The 22,154-nt window shown below is 40.4% G+C and overlaps 1 protein-coding gene across 1 annotated transcript in view; it reads left to right on the forward strand.

Moving 5' to 3' along the window:
- The first annotated feature begins 507 nt into the window (after positions 1-507).
- Positions 508-22,154, forward strand: part of FRMD6 (FERM domain containing 6) — a 62,948-nt gene continuing 41,301 nt past the window's right edge. Inside the window, exon 1 of the mRNA XM_070931668.1 lies at positions 508-673. The gene's annotated coding sequence lies outside the window, so the exon portion shown is untranslated. The remainder of the gene's footprint in view (positions 674-22,154) is intronic.

Consider the following 22,154-nt stretch of genomic DNA (forward strand, 5'->3'; position numbering starts at 1 on the left):
AACAAGAGTTCCTCTGAGCATTTGCAGAATATCGTTCACTCCTGATTCCATAACCACCCCGAATCCTAGAGTCGAGTTCCCGAAGGTTCTTAAGTTTTGGATCGAAGGCGACCATCTCGGACTCAGGCATCTTTTCCTCTTAGGTTGGCGAATCCTACCCAGCTGCTGCATAGCTGTGGATGACGCTCATTCTCTTAGGAGAGAATGTTATGCTTGGGGAAGGGTTTGTACTAAGGGAGGAAGAGGAGGGGGAGCCACAGAAAAAAGACCCACTTGGCGCCCTTCTCCCCCTAGCCAAGTGCTAGCTTAGGAGGTTCTGGATCTCAGACGCGGTCTTGATACGCCCAGGGGCAGCGCTCGGCCCGCTTCGCTGCAGCAGAGAGCACGTTGCGGAGCGCAAAGCACCGGCCACCCCCTATCAGCGGCTCTTGGTACGGTCCCCAGCTTGGCTCTTTCCATGTGTTGTGATTGAGGCTCCAGTCGGCTCCAGAACAGGGCGAAGGGAGGAGCGGTTGTAGCTGCGAGAGTAGCACCAGCGAGGAAGGCGAAAAAAAAAAAAGGAAAGAAAAAAAAAGCCGCAGCAGCGAAGCAGAGCCGAGGCTCCCTCCACAGAGAGTACGGGGAGGAGGCGCGGCAGTAGCGCCCTAGGAAGCCGTTCTCCTTTCCGGCGGAGGTAAGAACTCGGCTCGCCCGGTGGGCTGCTTGGGGAATCCCTGCGCCGTTCAGCCGCTGCTTTTTTTTTTTTTTTGAACAGGAATGCAGAGCCCGGGCTGGGGAGAGAGAGAGAGAGAAAGGAAGGAAGAGCAGGGCGAGCGGGATGCCCCCGCCGCGCTTTCCTGGCCAAACTCGGTTTTCTTTGGAAGCGAAGCGCGCGCAGGGGGCGCCTTCTGGGTTGCGTGTCTGGGGCAGAAGCGTCGGGGAAGGCTTCCTTTCTGGGAAGGGGCTCCAACTAGGGGCAAGGCTTGCGGGTGGAGGGGGGGGGGGCGCGCGGTGTCGGCAAGATTTAGGGTCAGTCTCCTCAGAGACCAGCGGAAACTTTGACGGCTTTTTGATAACGGCCGGAAAGGTGGGGGAAGCTGCCGAGACGACGCGGCGATTCTCGTGGGAGTGGGCTTTCCCAGAAAGAAAAGGGGAGGCCAGCCCGATTCCTCTTTGGCGGGCTCCGGCTTGGTGCCCTTTCAGATGCGCGGACGGTAACTTCTAGCATCCTCAGTCAGCCAGGACCATTGGAGGGAGAAATTGGGGAGTGGTGGTGGTGGAGGAGGGATTGCAGGAAGCCCTCGGGGGTCTTGAGACACAGGATTGTCTGAATCTGATTGTGTGAAACGGGGGAAGTGTAGGGCGCGCGGGGGGGGGGGGCTGTCCAGCAGCTGTGGGGCAGGAGGACGCTTTGCTCCAGCTGCGAGAATGAAGGTTTCCTTGATTGGAAGCTTTGGATGGTTCAAGTCGGTGTGCCGGGACTCGAGTATTATACGTTTTATTATACGTATTATACGTTATATGCTTGAACAATTTACCCCCCACCCACTCGCTTGGGAAAATTACGGGGCAGAAATAGAAGCTTCTCAGAACGTCGCAAGCAAAGCAAAAAGAGATACTTAACTTTAAACCTTTAGGAGCTCTTCTCACAAAAGTTGCAACGCAAGGTGAGTTCAGGTTGAACTTAGCTGGACTTTCCCACAAACGGCCAGAGCTGGCCAAAAAAAAAAAAAAGACAAAACCCTCCTTTGGCTTGAGGAGACCCGAGATGGCCTCCCCTTTAATGCTGGAATTCAATTGCTTGCTTCATTCAGTTTCTTTGAAAGAAAGGGTGAGCTCCCAACAGTGCCTTGAAGTCAGTGTTTTTCCTTCCAGAGCTAGGATGGGACTTGAGTATGTATAACTGTGTTGTGATTGTGGAGACAGAATCAAAATAAGCAGCTTTGTGTGTGCGTGATTTAGAATGGCATCCAGGCACCTCATTCTTTTTTCCCCTGAATACTTTTCTCTCCCAACCATGCTTAATATCTTAGCAGTTTTGCTTTGGGTAACTCTGGTAGTCTGGAGATAAGAAAGATGGGTGGTGTTGCCCTGAGGGATTAGTAGAGATTCTGAGACAGGTCCTATAGTAGAGTTCTGGAGGGATGTTTGATAAGGGTGAACATTTACATGTAGTTGTAATAGGTCCCTATCTCAGAGGTGCTCAGGGTTGAGCCATGGAGTCCTGGGTGGTCTCGAAGCTTAGTTATTTGCTTACAGATGTTTCATTAGCATTGAAGATGTTACCTAGTCAGGTAGAGAAGTGTTTGCAAGCAAACAACCAAGCTCAGAGATCACCCAGGACTCCACCGAAATGTACAGAGGAATCTGTATTTGAGGGTGTCCTTTTCAGAGCTCATATGTGAACCTCAGCACTGCAGAGCTGCAACAGGCTTTTCTCTTCTATTAGTATTTCTGGGGTTCATTCTGTGTTTAGATTCAAATTCAACTTGCTGGTTGTTGAACTATGAGACTATAGCCAAGTTCTGAAGTGTTATAGATAAAAGTACAAACACCCTTATTTAGCAAACTAGATTACAGTTAAAAGTTTGCAGTTTGATAGCCTCAAAGGCACTGTTGCACTACATTAGCCCTGCTGGTAGAGATTCATGGGAATTGTAGGCCAACTTACCTTGTGTCCATCATATTGAGGGAGGTTAGGCTTTTTACCTTTACTTGTAGAAGTGGAGGTGGGTGAAAAAATGGGAATGTGTTGAGCTCAGCATTAGTCTTAATGGAAATTATTCTAATTTCATGTCTGCTATAGATCTGCTGATTGGATATGACCAAAGCATCATCTACTTTAGTTCTTCATCTGATCCTACTTTGCAAGAATGTTGTCACAATTACCAAGCAGATTTTTTATACAGTATTAAGACTGTAGGAGACCTTATAGTCTTTAGAAGCAGTAATTGAGGCCCAGATCTGAACCAACATTACTGCTCTTGGAATAAAAACTGTAGAAAAACTGCATTTGAGTTCCACTCCACTTTGGCTTCCCAGCATACCCTTTTCATCTGTTGAAGAAATAGCTGTTTCAGTTTAGCATCAAAAGATGTGATAATGTTGAACTAAGACATTTTACAGAGACACCTGGAAAATGGTAGATTAGCCTTTGATGAAGAAGTCCGGGTCTGTGCATTAGGGTGTTATTATGCAGACACCAGGTGGGGTTCTTCCATCGAGCTGAGCCATGATGTATTGAAGAAAATATAAAGTTCATGCAACATCCTAAGCCAATACAAGTAAATCTTGCTGTCACCTAGTACAATGTGTGAACTTAATCAACAATGTCCTACGTCCTAGGTTTTAATTGCTAGTGTTTTCACAATTACATTAACACCAACTCTCTCATTTGTCAATGGTGACTGTGCTTGTTTTATATACACAGGTAGTCCTTGATTTACAACAGTTCATTTAGTGACTGTTCAGAGTTATAACAGCACTGAAAGTGATTTATGACCATTTTTCACACTTATGACCGTTGTAGCATCCCCATGGTCGCATGATTTACATTTGGATGCTTGACATCTGACTCGCATTTATGACTGCTGCAGTGTCCCGGAGTCATATGATCCCTTTTTGCGACCGCCTGACAAGCAAAGTCAATGGGAAAACCAGATTCACTTAATGACTCTGTTACTAATTTAACAATTGCAGTGATTCACTTAAATAAATGTGGCAAGAAAAGTTGTAAAATGGGGGCAAAACACGCTTAACAAATTTCTCACTTAACAACGTAAAATTTGGGCTCAGTTGTGGTTGTAAATTGAGGATTACCTGTACTACAACTTTAATAGAATTGTCAAGATGTCTTTATTACATTTCACTGCCCTGCCATTTGTTTCTTCCTTAAGCCTTTTCTTTATGACCGTGTTAGTGTATATAGACAAACTTGTCAAGGGAGGATATCTGATTGATATTGAGCCCCAGATTCTGTGTGATAACAGTTATGCTCATAGAATTGAATTCTTTATTGGCCAAGTGTGATTGGACACACAAGGAATTTGTCTTTAGTGTATATGCTCTCAGTGTACATAAGGAGAATAAAATACATTCATCAAGAATAAAAAGATACAACACTTTGTGATAGTCATGCCCCCAGTTTTTGAGAAGTGTCTTATGCTGGATAGCTGTTGCTGAGTTAGAAAGACCTTGATCTTCTCCCAGCAACATTGTTCTTACATTCTTTTGCTCTCTAGGAATTCATTGGTTCAAGGACAGTCCTTAGTCCTGAGCACTGAGATATCTTAGAATTGACATGCAAATTATTCCCGAGAGAGCCAGAAACAATGAAGACTTGCAACCTAACCAGTCAACCTCTCAGTAGCTGAACCCTGACAGAATCTCTGCTATGGAAGGAGGTGGTCTACACCAGGGGTCTCCAATCTTGGCAACTTTGAGCCTGGAGGACCTCAACTGCCAGAACAGCAAAGACAGCTTTGCTGTCTGGGGAATTCTGGCAGTTGAAGTCCTCCAGGCTTAAAGTTGCCAAGGTTGGAGACCCCTGGTCTACACACCATTCTAAAGAGAAAAATGCAATATGATCCTAACCTACCCATGATTTCTGGCCATTCTTGCCTTTGTTATTTATTTAATGAAAATGAACTAACCCCTCACAATGTGTTCCTCTATTGGCATCTAAAAGTAGTAATGTCCTGTGCTCACTATCTCTGCATTGTAGGATGTCATATGTGGATCCAGAGGTCTTTAGAAAAACAAACAAGGTTATGAGTAGATCTGCCTGTCAAAAGTGTAAAATCTATCTCTGGCCTTTTGTCCGAAAGATTTCAAGTTGCATAATCACAAAAGATCCTTGGGACATTCTAGAAAACTGGCATCCTATGTCTTCCTATTTCAGATGCATAATGGACCTATTACAGATTGAGAAACCATGATTTAGTCATTTGCTGAATAAGCCACAATTTTACCCAGCATGCTTAGTTAAGCATCCAGGTTGCTCTGCTAAAAGTCAGATCATGGCGGGGGAGGGCGGGGGCGGGGTGTATATATAAAAAGTCTCTTCCAGTATACAACTGCTTTGTGAGATTAATTTTATTACTACACAAAAATGGAGAAGCATTCCTTACATTTGTTTTCATAAGTGCCACTGCTAAGCATCCTCCATTATACTGCTGTTCAATGTACCTCAAAGTTTTCGCACAGACTTTCTCGATTGTTGAGAGCTTCAGTAGTATAAAAATGTCTGCTGTGTGGCTTTCTTGCTGCTACCTTTTGGGACCAGCAATATATTCATATTTGGGTTTTTTTGCTCATGACTGCATTGCTTTTTGCTGCGTAAGCAGCTCTTTGTGCTCATGGCGCGTTGTTTGGGAAAACAACAAGCAACCTGAAAAGGTGGTAAGAAAGAAACGTGAAACCAGGTAGCAAAGAGGTAACCTAAAACCAGGAAGACTGTAGAGAAACAAACACATCGTGAGTAAATCCTGTTAGAGGTGTACAAGGCATTGTGCAGACTGAACTGCTGTTTTGAGTTCAAAAAGATTTTTTCTGATTCCAGATACATTTCAGATGTAGACTTCGAGCTGTTTTGAATTGGAAATGGGTATTTTGACCATTGTCAGATGATACCTATAAAAGAGGTGTTTTGACACTCCTGGAATGGTTGGACCAAACTCAAAAATGGAGCATTTTGATCTTGAAATGGTTTGCCTTCACCCGTCTCTGCAGTTTATCAGTAATATTGTGTTATATCGCATGATCACAAAAGGCTTCTGTTTAGTGTCAGGTACTGTATACCATGTTCAGTCCATTTGGGTGCATGGGAGTTGAGCAAAGATTCCACCTGTTTCCTCAACTACTTTAATTTTGCCAGCTTTAGTTTTTGAAGTAATAGCTATGCTGGGTTTATGTGTCTCCATATATCTTTCTTCTGCTCTCTTTTTTTTTTATAACTGAAAAATAGCATCCAGAACTGAATGAAGAATCTAAACTACTATTTGCAAATGCCTTATGTTGATGAAACGTCTGTTTCTTCTCTTGTAAGTTGTGTTTGTGGCTAAGCTAGATGAGTATAGAGAATACTTTTGTTGTTGCTGATGTCACAATGATGTCATTGACCTACTAAAACATGGATGCATGCATTGGGATCTTCTAAACAGTATGTCATCCTCTGTATTTGTGTTTGTGTGTGTGCACGCATGCTGTGACTATCTGAACAAGTCCATGCAGTTTTCTTGGCAGCATTTTCAGAAATGATTTGCCATTGTCCAGGACTTTAGAAAGACTGGACCAAAATCACCCAGCTGGTTTCCTGCCTAAGGCAGGACTAGAATTCAGGATTCCTCAATGCTACTCTAGGACCCTAATCTTTAGCCCAAACTATTTGTTCGGTATCTTTTCCTAATCACAACATGATTAGAAATAGAATAATTAAGCTATTCTGATTCATAAAAGAATCCAAAAATCTATTATCAGGCAATATTTTAAAAGACCGAATATATTCAAATTGTTGTAAGATTTTGAAATATCCAGATCTTTTTTCAGACATGATGCTGCAAAAACCTAGATGGTGCAAGGAAAGAAAAGGGGAAAAAACTCAATATTGAAGCTCTGAGGCTGTCACAGTCAAGAGTTTTAAGATGGAACAAAAGAAGAATTGCTTGAGAAAGGAGGAACAGATTGAACTCTAGTAAGCATCTTGTAGATTTCATGTGACACTTGGGTAACAAGGATAAGTAAGCATGTACTGTCCAATTCTCCCATTTTTGGAAAAAAATTGTCTCCACTGTTAGATGAGGTCCAGGTTTTTGATAGGCAGAGAAGTGAAAGGGGGGGGGGAACAGATTGTATATTGTAAGGTTGGAAAATAATGTGGCTCATGCACTAAGCTGAAAAAGTCAAAAGATGCAGTGTTAGATAGTAGTACTTAAGGACTGGAGTAAGAAAGCTCTCCGAGTGAGTCTGCCTTATAGGTTAAGATGTCTTCCAGCAATACATTCTTATGTAACTTGGTATGGTCCAGCTGTACTAGCCATGCTGGCTGGGAACTATGGGAATTTAAATCCAGCATACTTGGAAGGGCATTTGCTTGGGAAATGTTGCTGAAGCTCATATGATACTAAGCCAGAGACAGCAGTGTGAGGATTGCAGTTTTTATTGGATTGATCAATCATGGTTTTAAAAAGTTCTTAATGAATAGAAAGGAAAGATTTCCCATGTAAAAGTGTTATTTTGTCAGCAAAGTATTTTATTCAGAGCCTGCCAACCAAATGTTCAAAAGCTAGAAGTTTGTATGTGCTTAATTAGCCAATGAGCTTTTTTTTTTTGCCATGTAACCTAGAGAAGGTGAGATAATTATTCTGTAGCAGTATTGTAAGAGGAGATAAGTGCATTTGCTGTAGAAGTAGCTTTGAAATTGGTTGGTGTTTTGTGCAGAAAAGCAGTGCTATTAATTGGTCAAAACTCTACAGTAAATGTAATTCATGCTAGGAATGTACCAGTTTGAAATTCCTGTATACAGATACATGTAGAAAAAAAAGTTTCCACTGAAAAGGAATATCATATTTTAAAGGCAGCAAGCCTGTGCTCATGTGAGCCAAATACATTATTTTGTAGCAGCTCATTTTAATTGCATCATTTTAATACTGACATGTATTTTTCTCTAGGTGTGTGTTGAACTAAGAAGCACATGTGGCTTATATTATGTAATCTCTTCTCTTTTGGCCTTCAGACTTTTCAAATAATAAAGAGTTGGACCTATATCTTCATCAGAGCATTATATAATGAGAGACAGCCTGAAACAATGAATGTCATTTCTATTTCCATGTTGGTGAGACTCCGGGCCCTTGAAAAGAGGGCCTGGTGGAGCTTAAACGATGGAAGATCCAGATTCTCTGGCATAACTTATCTTCCATCTCCATTCCTTTTAAACGTTACTTTTTAAGAGAAAGTTCTATAGAAGAAGAAAAAATCTGCAAGCAATTATCTTATTATATGCAAGGCAGTGTTATGAAAGAATAATTCAGACCAGATGTAGAAAATATGTCAATTTCAAATGATCACAATTCCATTTTATTTTTTACATGTGCTGGAAACTGGGCAGATTTTGAAGATGAAGAAAGTTTTGTTTGGTTTATTATTAAACTTTGTTTTGGATACTATTAAGGATGTTTTTACTTCCTGGAAAAAGGTAGTTTTTAGCATGGAATTTTGCCATGTTTTCTTCCCCTCCCCTGCCTAATAAATTCAGCATATTTGCGTAGCCCTGAAACACCAAACTTGCTTTGACTTCATGCATTTTTTTGTGATGACCAGTATTCACAGTGAAAAATGTGAAGCAATAGGCAATGTAGTTTGAGTCAGGCAGGAATTAAAATGGGCCTTAAAAATTGAATATAGGTAATTTTAAAGCTTTGATACTGTGATCTTTCAGGGATGCCTTATGGTAGTATTTATGGAATTGGGGTGGATTTCCAAATACAGCTATTTCAGCTGAATTTCATCATATCTATATCTGAAATGTTGCTAATATAAGTGACTTTTTTTCAATGGATTGCGTCTAATATACAATATAACATAATCAGACCAAAGTTGGAAAAATCCTAACCATGGGATATGCCGTAATAGAGTTCTCTGGGTTTTTGAGCTGGTCAACCCAGGAATTTTGAGAGCATGTTATGGTTAGCATGGTAAACAACCTTACTAGAAGACAAAATGTTAGGACTGTTCTCTTAATAATTCTTTCTTCTTGAAGTGCTCTCTGTCAATACAATGTAGGTCCATCTTTTCTGGGCAGATATAGCCTTTGATCATCTGCATTAGCCTTTTTTGCACTAGTTTCAGTTTCTTGAGATCCTTATTAAAATGGGACATCAAATCTGGATACTTGAAGTGGGAGCTAAACTGATAGTACATATTAGAACAATTATTTTCTGTGACTTGGAAGCCTTACTTACCTTACTTTTTTAGCCACTTGCTTATATAGTTGATTCTGAGTCAACCTGCAGTCCAATATAGCTTTTAAGATCTCTCTTCAGCATGTAAATGTCCAGTAGACTTAATATACCCATTTTATTTACTTTTTTTTTAAGTGGCTGATGAAAAGTCTTCATCAGTTGACTGTGCTGTGGGAATTGAGGGAAGATATTATCCAACACATTTGGAGCATATTAGGTGAATAAGATTGCGTTGACTTCCATAGTCTTAAGAAGCAAGTCATTACTCCAAGAAGAATGGAAGTTTGGTTTAGGGTGGAGGGTTGACAAGAAGGAAAAAGTGAATAAAATAGGTTCCATTGTGGGTGGATTTCCCAATGTTTCAGATAACTCTCCACACATTTCATCTGAGAGGTCATCTCTACAGAAGCTTTAAGGCTGGAAGCTTTTTAATCTGTTCCATTGTGTATCTCAGATGTCCCTAACTGGAACATGTAACATGTTAATTCCCGCTGGAGTTGACAGCAATGCCTCCATGCCCAGAGCAACTGGTAGGTTTGGCTTCAGTTGGGATCAGGGGAGCAAAGAGTTAAAATGAGATCTGACATCTAGTGCTCCTGGCAGTGGAGTCTAAACAAAAGAAAAGACAACAGGAGCCTGATGGTGCCATTCTTGAGAAGCCAAAGTAGTGATCAGGAGGACTTTAAATGAATAAACAGTCTGGTAGGGCAAAGGATGTGATTAGGGAGGAGTGGAACATTTAAAACTGTTCCACAGACCTCACAAGCAATTCTGAATTTTCTATTTTCCTCATATGTTGAAGTACAACAACTGTAATCTGCATACAATGTGGCCATGTCGACTGGGAACAATGAGAATTGTGGTACAACAGAATTGGAGGTTGCTAACACAAGAAAGCTGATTTATGTTTACTGTTTATGCAATGCAATTTAAATTAGTGCAATGTCAATTTTTCCCCTGAATTTTTCTAAAAAAACATTCTCATTGGTGGAGCAGGCAGTCCTAATGCATAGATGTCCTATTACCTACAATCATCTCTCCAGCAATCTGCAGCTTCCTTAGCTTCCCAAACTTCAATCCAGTTCTCCAGGAGAAGGCACCAAGAGGAAGCTTCTCCCACTAAGCTTTTTCAGATTGGGAAGTGTGGACAGCCAAAGAGCTTCAGAATGAAAGTGTAGAAAAGAAGGGCAACAAAAATTAGCACTTGTACTGTCTACCATTTCAACAATAAAATCAGCTCAAAAGTGGTACCGTGAAAGATTTGAAATAGCATTGCAGGTCCTTTTATGGCAAAGATGGAAAGTGGAAGCCATTTTTGTAGGAGAAAAATATATACTTGCCTCAACCATAATTTGATCATTAAGTATAGGTATGGAAAAGTGGTTTAATCCTGACTCAAAATGGGTCTCTTTGTGGGTGCACAAAGCAGCATCTGGAGGGGATGGTTAAACCAACCTGTCTGATGAAAGCAGTATTGTATCACCAGAACGAAAACCATTCCCCTTTTGTGTATGTGACATGTTGCACACAGATCCGTAAGAGGCTTATGGAGCATTTTGATGAAAGGCGGCAACAATGAATAAAAATATACCATTCTCACTTAGTTGGTTAATATGAGAATTTATGATATGTCAGTGAAATTAATTGATGGTAGATCCAGAAAGAAGAAGAAAAGTACTTCAAATATTGGGTGTGAAATTCTGGTATGGCTTGTACTCCCTTATCTAGCTTTGTTGAGATTATCCAGGGCATTAGTTATTATAATTCAATTCTACGTCTATGGCTAGTGGTAGTACAGTTTTGAATGACATTTTAGGGCAGCAGCTTAGAAGATTTGTTGCTTTAAGATCTTAAGGGTATTCTGAGAACATCTGGCTGGCTAATCGTGGAAGCATATTTTCTGGATTAATAGACTCTTTGTCTCATTGGAGTTGATACACGCTTCTAATGATAAATTGCCTGTGTTCAACACGACTGATTTGGAAACAAGTCACTTGCTAATTTATCTGTGGTGCATAAGAGCTGCATCTAAGCAGCCTAGCACACAATCGTAACAAAAGTGGCTTTCTTTTAAATTTGTGCTGAAGGTACTATTGTTTTATTCCACTTCTAGGCTTCCCTGGGGCATTCAGATGGCCATTGTAGGAGACAATACCTGGCTTGATGATTTCAGCCAATGGAGCTTTTCATTACAAATGGGGGAGAAATTAATAGATTCCAGTTCCAAGACTATCCCTGTACTGAGCTCTAAAGCTTGAGAAAGTAGCTTCACCCCAAAATGAGAGAAGGGTCTTGCTTGCCAGTCATCATTTGCAAGAGAAGAGAAGGTTGTACAAACAATGTTTCTTTAAACATTTTAAATAAAAAGTATGCTGTGACATCATCATGCTTACAGGTTTCCTCATTCCTCCTCTGTTTTACTAGAGGATAGAGAAATGTGGAAACCCAGGAATGCAGCTAGTTTATTTATTAGACCATAGGTGGGCAACTAGATTTTCACTAGAGGTTTTGGATTCTAAATCCCATAATCCTTGCACTCTGACCATGCTAGCTGCTGTCATTGGAAGGTAGGTCCAGAATACGGCATCATCACATTGCCTACTTTCTGTAATCAGTGGCTACTAACAACCCATGACCCTTGGATCATTATTTCAGAGAGACTTCCTTATCTAAATAGTGACATAGAATAACCAAAGGAGGGCAAAAAATCAGTGGGAGCGACTTCCACCTTCCCCATTGACTTTCCTTGTAGGAAACTGACAGGGAGCTTTGGAAATGATGATCACATGACTGTGACTGATCACGGCCGTGTGGTGGCACAGCACCACTGAAGTGGTCACAACTGCCAAACTTCAATCCTGTGGGAGTCATGGGTCCCAAATTTTGAACACATTCTGTAAGTTAGCTCATTTGAGGTATGTTGATTCAAAGATTGTTGCCCTGTGATGCACCGTTTCACCCAATTGAAAGTACACACAATTGAATAGACACCAGTTTTAATATCTGTATGTCCATTTGACTTTTATTAGTATATAAATGAGGCAGGACAATCCCAGGTACAGTTATCTTCTCTGCCAACAATAAGGCAAGAGATTCTTTGCCATTAACAGGCACATTTTCTTCTGTTTGTGTCCGGTACTGTGGTTACAAGATGAAATATATAATTGGCAAGGCAACTTTTCCTTCCACCAGACATCCCTTAGATCTGCTCCAGAGATTCTGATGCCATCTCCAGTAAATTTAGGAGTAAATGAATTATCAGGGGAAGAGCAGGAAAGGGAAAGATTTGGCCTTCTGTGGGTAATTTTCATGTGAGCCCTGTGAACTAGAGCTGGGATGCAGGGCCAGTTTCTTCTTACTGGTTAGGATCCATTACAATATGTTATAAAATAAACTGTTAATAGAAAGACAGCAGGTAATTATTTGGGCAACCAGAGAAGATTGGTTTGACAGTGTTCTTCACCTACTGAGCCAGCTGGAATGAAAAAGGAAGTTTTCCACACACAAAAATTTTCTCAAAGGAAATTTGAATCATCTGATTTATTCTCCATCCTCCTCCGCCTTGACTGCCTTCTTAGAGGCCAGATCAGCCATCTTTGCTGGCTGGCAAATACTTCTTACCTAATTGCACTGGTCACATAACTGTCCCATTATCTCATAGCTTTGTTGCAGGATAGTATGTCATCCTGAGCCCCACCCCTCTCATATTTTCTCTCAGGCACATGTTCCGAATGCTTCTGTTTATTTCTGGAAGGGTTTTTTTTTTAAAAAAAAATCTTGTTGGAAATGCTTCTCTCTCTGTCCCAAAAAACTCTTCTACAGGCAGACCTTCTATACTGGAGGGAAAGGAAACTGCCACTTGGCTAAGATTGTCTCTGGCTTTCTATCCTCTCCAGATCTGGCATCCAGTAGAGGATAAAATTCTGATGAGGACAATAACAGTTTGAATGGCAACTTTGAAGGCCAGACAACAGTTGCACAAATAGCCATTGTTCTTCATAATCTCATTTCATTTTACACAGTGCAGTGGTTATCAAAGCAGGGGCTGTGGGAATGGGGAGACCTCATGTTTGAAAGCATTCCAATCAGTGAAACACTGCCCAAATCTCACAGGTGGGTCAAAATATTTCCAGATTGCCAAATCTTGCCTCATTTCAGTCATTTTTCTGCAAATTTGACTTAAACTCTAGCAAAATATCATGTTTGGCATCGTCTGTGTACAATTTATCACTTGAGATTATTTGACAGTGATTCCTAAGGCCGAAGAAGAATGTGAATGATACCTACAGTGCTGTGATGGGCAAGTACAGTTCTGTATGTTTAATTTTGGAGAAGTGCCATTTGGAGGCTTTTAAAACCCCAATTAAGAAAAATGGTTTACTAAACCTCTGCAGAGCTTTACATTCTTTTCCCTTTCAGTTTGCCCAGAGGTTCTACAATTGAGTTTTGAGTTTACAGACTTTTGTACTTAAGTTCCTTGTGTCCCCAAGAAATGATAAACATTTCAGTCATGACCTGATGATATGATTGTATCACTGCCACTGGAGTTAGGAAATCAGTATTAAAAAACACTCTGAACGTGTGTGTATTTGTGTAGACACATACAGTGCCTGCCGTACTGTCGGGTGTAATATCAAATGTATTTTAGATGCTTCTATGGAACAGTAAACAACTTTCTCTTAATTAAAAGCATGCTACAGGTGATGATTAAGCTGACATGCTGATTTTTTATTTATACCTATAGGAGTAGAAAAATATGAGCACAGAAACATGCAATGTTGTCATCCCTCTTACAGTCTCACAGGGTGCAATCTAGCAACAGCTACACCCTCCAATTCTCTTGCATGTGTAAATTGGCTTCAGCTATTATAGTGAACTTTTGCAGCTGCGCTCCAAACAGCTTGCCTTCAATTAATTGGAGGAAGGATTGGTTACATTCACAAAGCATACTTATCCTTTGCTCATTTACTTATGGCTTATTCAATTAAGCCAATTGTTCAAGTTCACCCACAATGCCCTGAATTGCAAATAAAGTTTGGGCTGCCCTTGAGCCCCCTTTTGGAGGATTTTTGATCATGAATGTGGAGCTGGAACAACAGAAAGTGGTCAGAAATTACTTGATCCTCAGTGGTGAAATTACTGCTAAAAAAAGGACCCCATCTTTCTATCATTGTAATGAGTCATCACAAAATCTTAATGGTGGGGAGCTTAAAACCTGCATTAAGAAACCCTTTTGAAAATTATTTTCCCAATTCCAATTTAACTGCAAAGTTTTAGGACCAATCAGTGGAAAACATCTGGCCACCAATTTGCACTTGAATGACAGGAGTACAGTTTAAATGCTTGTCCTTATACTAATGGTTATTACAAGCAAGCAAGCTGAGGACATGAGTTGGAAAGTGCAGTAAACAGTCCACCCTCCCACAACTGCTTTTCTTTGTAAATAACATTCCCAAGAATGCAGAGCCAAATTCTTGCACAGCATAACTGGGTGGCTTCTTTGCTGACATTTACCACCCAAATGTCTCTTGATGTTGAAGCTTTACACGTCTGTGTCTTCTCTTACCACTGTCCCAGCCTTTATAAAAGCTGCATTGGGGTGTCTTAGGATTTCCACCGTTATTTCTGTCCTTCAGACTTCTAGTCAGTATACGTCACTTTCCTGCATGACAGCAAGATGTGACATCTGTAGGATGGGATATATGATAATGTGTGTTACAGCTGATTCTTGACTTTTTAAAACTGAAGTTTCCATCGATCAAAGCCGCCCTTCCTGGTTTGAGACAGATATTGTCCCCAAACATCTGGATTTTTAGAGAAGACCCTTCCTCTGGGTTCTTTCTCTCCAGATGCTTTGGGGAAAATAGCCAAACTATGGGAAAGAAAGATATGCAAATCCTCTACCCTATCCGTGCAAGCAAAAAAAAAATCTATATTTTTACTCTGTCCTTTTCCATTTTAATTTGTTCCTTTTGTTCTGGTTTTTGTTTTGTTTTGTTTTGTTTTTGACAAGTGGACTCTTCATTTGTTTGATTATGGTATCTGTAATGGCTATTCTTGGGTTGTTGTTTTTTTACTGGTTTAATTAAACTGTGAAATGATGTGAGCTGGTTTGTAATTGATGGAACGGTTAGGGTGGGGTTTAGGGTGACAATTTATGTATCACCATAAATGAGGACAAGAAAGATGCCACTTTTTATAACATCTACATGTGCTCATATAGATGCCAAAATGGAAATAATTACTACCCATTAAATAGAAAAGGGCATTAATTAAACACAAATGGGTAACAATTATCTTATTTTAATGCAGGCATGGACCTACAGGTCAGCCTCCTGTTCTTCCATGAAGTTCTTTATTTTTAAACTGGATTTTAGCCTGAAAGCTTTGTAATAGTCCTCTTTAAAGTAGGGGGAAAAATCTTTTTAAAAATTTCCTGGTTGGGTTACAAAACCATAAAATAACATTCTGAATAATACAGATATTATTTAAAGTGTATAATTTTAAAAATAATAAAACAAGGCAGACAAAATGTCTATGGAGATTCTCAGTCATCCAGATCATAGTTGTCTCAAAGATGCTTTTTCAATTGGTCTATTTTTTTCTTGAGAAAGAAGACATTTTGCTTCTTATCCGAGAAGCTTCATCAGTTGTCATTTGTCAGTTATGTTTAAAATTAATAAATTTTCCCTTTTAGAATGTTTCCACCATCTTAAATAAATGCTCATTCTATTTATGTTTTGATATCAGAGTCTAGGGATAAAGAAGGTCACAGCCTCAGCTTTCATATAATTGCAAAAAGTGCTGACTGGATGGATTTGGAAACTGGGTGATTGATTAGCTGAACTGTGATTAATCCTGGGTGGTTAGGGAATTCTGGTAGTTGAAGTCCACATGTCTTAAAGTTGCCAAATGTGAGGAACACTGATATAGAGGACAACAAAGGAAATCCAGGTTTCTCCATTAAGCTGAATTGTCTCTTTGGAATATCACAACATGTATGGTGGTTAGAGAGTTAAGCCATCCACCTCTCTCATATAACATTTCTAGAATCCTTCTCCTACATGGCATTGAACTTAGAAGCTCTATTGGCATCAGTTAAAGTTTTTTTTTCCCCTGATATCCCTTGTCATTGGATAGGCAAGGTATTCAAGGAGATGGCCAAGCTATTCAAGGAGAATAGCACATGGAAAGAGGAAGATTAGCTCTTAGTTCCTTAGGGAGGAAGTTTTTGGATAAATCAGAACTGAAGGAATAATAAAGAAACTCATTATGACAAGTGGTGGATTTCACATATTCTTACCACTGGTTCGCAGCACACACACTTGCTTCACGTGCGCACCTTCTGTGCATGCACCCAGCTTTCCACGCATGCGGTTTGCTCGTGCACATACCTTCCGTGCATGTGCCTGGCCTCGAAAATGTGGCTAAGTAGGATTTCTTTACGCCGGGGCGGGTGGACGGGATCAACCGTGATCTCTGCTACCGGTTCACCTGAACCAGTACGAACCGGCTGCCATCACTGATTATGACGCTCACCCACCCCACATGGCAAATTGAGATCTACTGTCTAGGCAAAGATATTTTGGAGGAAGCCAAGGGGATGTCAAGGGAAGTTGTTCCTTTACCTTTAAGCACTGTTGTGCTGGAAGGGATAGGAATTTTTTTATACAAATCTGCAGTTATGCAAGAAAAGAATACCTGTACACTCCCATGCATTGCAATCAACAGAAATGTTATATGAGAGAGTGGGATGGATTAACTCTCTGACCAGCATACATGCTGTGATATTCCCAAAAGACAATTCAGCTTAGAGAGGGAAACCCAAACTTCCTTTCCTGTCATGAATACAGTATCAGTGTTTCCCAAACTTGGCAACTTTAAGATATGTGGATTTGGAACGCAAAGGAAATCAATGTAAGAGCTGCATTTATGTCCCTGGTAGATAATAAATGCAATTATTAAATAAACTTTTTAATTAATGGGAAATTGATGTTTTCATAATTGCCACAGGAAGGAGACTTTCTGTAGGTTGCAATGCATGGGGATGTAGTAGTTATCCTTTTCTTCCATAACTCTGGATTTTTCTTAAAATCTCCCTTCTCTTCCTGCACAACAGTATTTAAAAGTAGAGAAAACATTCCCTTGGCATCCTTGACTTTCAACAAAATATCTTTGCCTATGTAGTTGCCACATTGGGTGGGTGGGGGTGTCATAGTGAGATTATTATTCCTTCAGTTTTGATTTATTAGAGACTTCAGACATGAAGAAACAAATGCAAGTTGGTAATTTTTATTGTTCATGTTCTGAACTAAAAGCATTAAATCCCCCCCCTCTCTTACACATACACACACACACAATGTACATTCATACTTAATACAGTGTGTGTTAAAGCTGATCCAGCCAAGCTTCAGTATCAGAAGAATTGAGGCAGGAAGTCTACCAGGCATTGAATTTCATTCTGTGTGGTGACTTCAAAATAGTACACTTTTCATTCCCTTTTATCCGTTCCAGTAAGGCACGTTCAGTTCCATCTTGATACTCTTCAGAGGCCTTCTGGCATTTTTATATTAAGCTAACCCATATCCATTTCATATGCGAACCACCATGTTTTGAGAACCATCTCTTGAATCTTCTTGAAGATCTTCCTTTTGATACTTCTCAGTGCATAAACTGTTCCAGAACAAATGTTTCCTTTTTTATTTTTATTTTTTACCCTATCTCCTGTATGCCTTTTCATGCATCTCAATTCAAACCTTTGCACAAACGCAGAGCACAGGCAGTAACTACAGAATAACACTGTGGTATTCTGGTGATATTCCAATAACATTATTGGAAGCGATAGGATGACAAGCCAAAGGCCTATAAATCCAAGCATTGTAACGTCAATGAATACAAGGACTGAATCTTGGATCTTTGGCTTCCCTGGTTGAAAGTCCCCGTAAAAGTTGCAGGGAACAGGGCAAGCTAGTTTGTTGCCATCTGTCACCACTTGTTAAAAAACAGGATTAGAAAGTGCTGTTTGAAAACAAATCCAGTATGGTGCATACTATACTGATTGCAATACCTATTTTAAATTCTGAGGAAGCTAGGCTCCTAAATTTAACTTAAAACAGGAAGCAAAAGATACTTTTGGCACAAGCAGCACAAGCATCAGCAGTTGTGGTCTCTCTGTTTAGGAGCCCTTTCCAGATTTTTCTGTAATCCCTGGGGATCAGGCAAACATTTTTCCATGGAGAGAGCAAAATGTTTTGCATGGCGTGTGGCAACAAGAAGCCCAGCTTCTCCCTAACAAAATATGTCTCAGCAGCTTGGAGTTGATGCAATACAGAAAACGTCGGCAAACTTTCCAACCCATTTTTGTGATGGTGGCTTTTTCTGTTGCACTGAGCCCAAACTGAAGAAGAAATGCCATCATCAGAGTGCAATGCATGTTCCCAGAGGTTATTTCAGATGGTTCTTAAAGAGGAAGGCTGAGTCTTCAACTATGTTGTTTGAAGTTGTCTTCTGGAATCTGGTACCTTTCTGGTATGTTAGATTTCAGCCACTGACCGTGATAGATAGAGATAGAGATCATATAATAAATCAGAAAAGTAACTATTTGGGGATGCCAGTTCAAGAACTAGGTTTTTTTCTTTCTGTTTCCCAAGATTTCAGAACTGCCTGGGTGATGGGACATTTAGTTGTGTTGATATCTGGCACAAGTCATTTATCTCTTATTGTTGTGACTGCCATCATGTTACTTTTGACAAGTAGGTAACATAAAAGTTTCCATGCAATTTATCATTCATCTATCTTTGAAATTTACTGGGGCAGAGATGAAGAATGCTTCAACTTCAAATTAATCTTTTACAAGATAACTAAAGTAATCTCAATTTGAAAATATGTTGATGATATATTACCATTTCTTCAAAGATTCCAGAGCTTACTCCTTCATGTAGTAGAACTAACTATCACTCCCAGTTTGAGTTTGTTTGAGTTTATTTAGATTTATATACCGCCCTTCTCCCGAAGGACTCAGGGCGGTGAACAGCCAAAGATAAAACAGATACAATATAAAATTTAAAAAACAATTTAAAAACATATTAAATAAATTTGGCCCATACTAATTAAAACACCCCTGTTTTTAAAAACAAATTAAAATTAAACAATTAAAAAGAGTTAGGCTAGCCCCGCTTGTTGGAATAAAAAAGTCTTGAGGGCACGGCGGAAAGTGCGTAAATCCGGGATCCTCCGTATTTCCGGGGGGAGCTTGTTCTAAAGGACAGGTGCCCCCACAGAGAAGACTCTCCCCCTGGGGGCCGCCAGTTGACACTGTTTGGCCGACAGCACCCTGAGGAGCCCCTCTCTGTTGGAGCGTACTGGCCGGTAAGAGGCTACCGGTGGCAGAAGGCGGTCTCGTAGTTATCCAGGTCCTGAGCCATGGAGCACTCTAAAGGTGGTAACCAATACCTTGAAGCACACCCGAAAGACCACCGGGAGCCAGTGCAGCTCGCGCAGGAGAGGTGTTACATGGGAACGCCATGTCGCTCCCAGAATTCCCAAAAATTCTGGAGGGAGTTGTATTGGGTAGGCTGTCACAGTCTGCAATATAATCCAATGCATGACATGAGATATTTTGCACAGATGTCTATCATCTTCTTTACAGAAAGTATCAACATCCTTTCTTATCTGAATACTGAAAATGGGGAGCTTTTCTCAGAATAAAGAAAAAGAAAATATAGCCTTCACAAAAAAGCAGAATAATGAGGATTTACTTCCTGATGTTCCTGATTTTTTATAACATCACTGGCAGACTGCACTGATCCATTGTGATATAGTGGCCAAAGTAATGGGTTTGAATTTGGGAGAAATGTATTCAAGACACAATTGATGTCTAAATCATGACTACTGGCAAGCTGTCTCTCAACTGAATTTCTCCCTCAGGCTATTTGTGTGTGTGTTTCATCTGTATAGAAGGTTTAAAAATATGTGTTAACCATGGCCAACCAAATGTATCTGGAAAGCCAAAAGTTGGTCTCCATAGATCAGGGGTCTCCAACCTTAGCAACTTTAAGACTTGTGGACTTCAATTCGTGGGAGTTGAAGTCCACAAGTCTTAAAGTTGCCAAAGTTGGAGAGCCCTGCCATAGATGACACGCTTACCAACATATGCTGTAGATCTGATAACTTTTTATGTACTATACTGCTTTTGGCTTACAAGAGACAAGTCTTTCAGTGTATACCTAATGGGATTTATTGGGGTTTTCTGTTTATCTATGATTCTGTTCAGTAAGCTGTACATTGGAGGCCTACTACATAAATACACTGGGTTGAGAACACCTTAAAGAAATTGGTAAATAAAACTTTCATCCGAGTTTTTATTCTGTTGAATAGATACGGCAGCCTCAGCAAGAAGTGTTGTCAAAAGCTGGAAGATCATTTTCTAATAACCAGGGATAAATGTCTTAACGTCTGATTTCTCATTCTCAAGACATTAAGCTTTGCTTCAGATTTGGGCAGAGGGAAAAAAATTGTTCAACTTGGCACAGTATCATTGCTGAAGTTGTAGAAGCAAAACTCAAAGCGCCTTTGAAATTCAAAACAAGGGTTGTTCAATTCTGCCTCTTTTAATTTTATAAAGCTTCTTTGATTCACTAATTCCCAATTACTAAATTACAACACTTGGTGTTATCTAGGGCTTTTGGATCTCATTCAGCACTTCTGATTCACTGATCTTAACATAAAAAGCTTAGGACACGTAATTTAAGGACTTGTGAGCTACAGTTTAGTCATCCAGAGTATCTCCTCCTCTGCAGTCTTAAAAAAAAAACCATCTCATTCTGCTAGAAAACACAACTTACCTGCTTTTCGGTTTAAAGGACTGTGTTGGAATGCTTAGTATGAAACCGCAATCTGCATATAGAAAGCTGCTCCCATGGAAGGAGGCCTCTCACACGGCATCCCTTCTTCTTAATGCATCAGGAGCAAATAAGCGAATCGTATTGGCCTTGGTGAATCAGTGCTCTGACTCACTGACTGTGCTACTTCCTACTTCTAAAGAACTTTTTCAGCATAAATCTATGTCATAATACTAGCATTCTGATTTTCAGCCTTCCTTAATAATTCCCATTTTGGATTTACTTGCTTCACCTCTGCCTTGAGCAGTGTTTAAATATTCATATAATTCTTCCAACATGACACTAGGATCTCTTTCCCGCTGAGTAATTGCTAAGTCAAATCCCTTCAGTATCCACGAAGCTAATTTTTTTTTGCCACGATTTGCCCTGGCTTATGTCATGCTACCCAGATGTATCTAAATTTTAGGATTACCAGAATTTGAAATATCACACTCACTGTTTTTCCCTTCTGCCTCTGCATATAAACTAAACTAAACTTTGGGTCATTTGATAATAGCAGCCGGAATGGTCCTTCTTTTCTAATATGCCAGTCTCAGAAGTTATCTGTGTGGCCAGACTGCTGTTATCAACAGAGACCTGTTAATAACCAGATTCATTGGGCAGAATCGGTCATTCCTCCTGGTTTTCATTTGGCCCCTGTTGTGTCCAAAGGGACTTGCTTCCTTGCCCCATCCAGCACAAATATTAGGGCTCTGCAGTAGAAATAGAATAACAGAGATGGAAGGGACTTTGGAGGTCTTCTAGTCCAACCCCCTGCCACCAGACCGTTGGTTGGCCATTTCTGTAGGGAGAAATGGAAAGACATTCTATTTCCAATGCCAAAACATGGATAGGCTTGAAAGACATATTGAGGATATGGGTTGGATTTGCCTGTTCCGAGGGCAGTTCAGTGAATAACTCTTCCCATCCCAATCAGAGCAGAAATATCCACATAGACCAGGGATCAGCAACCCACGGCTCTGGAGCCGCATGTGGCTCTTTCATCCTCTGCTGTGACTCCCTGTCACTGGTTGGCTCCACAATTGATAGGGCTTTCGGTTAAGACAGGTAGAGGAAAAAGGACGCCTCGCTAGGAGGATGCTCTATGTTGAGGGAACCGGACTTCCGGTCAGCTCCAGAATTGAATGAGAGGCTTCCGGTTAGGACCTTTGTGGCTCTTTGAGTGTTTAAGGTTGCCAACCCCTGACATAGACCAAGAAACATCTCGACTTGGAGGTTTCCTGTCCTGATCACCAACATTGTAGAAGAGTTTGCAGCAGTGTTTTTGCTTACCACTACCACACTGCTGAGGGGGAGAATTTGGCTACTTTAGCTGTTT

Source organism: Pituophis catenifer, unplaced genomic scaffold, assembly GCF_029215685.1.
Source record: "Pituophis catenifer annectens isolate HBS135680 unplaced genomic scaffold, rPitCat1.0.hap2 SCAF_1, whole genome shotgun sequence".
NCBI classification, from domain to species: Eukaryota; Metazoa; Chordata; class Lepidosauria; order Squamata; family Colubridae; genus Pituophis; species Pituophis catenifer.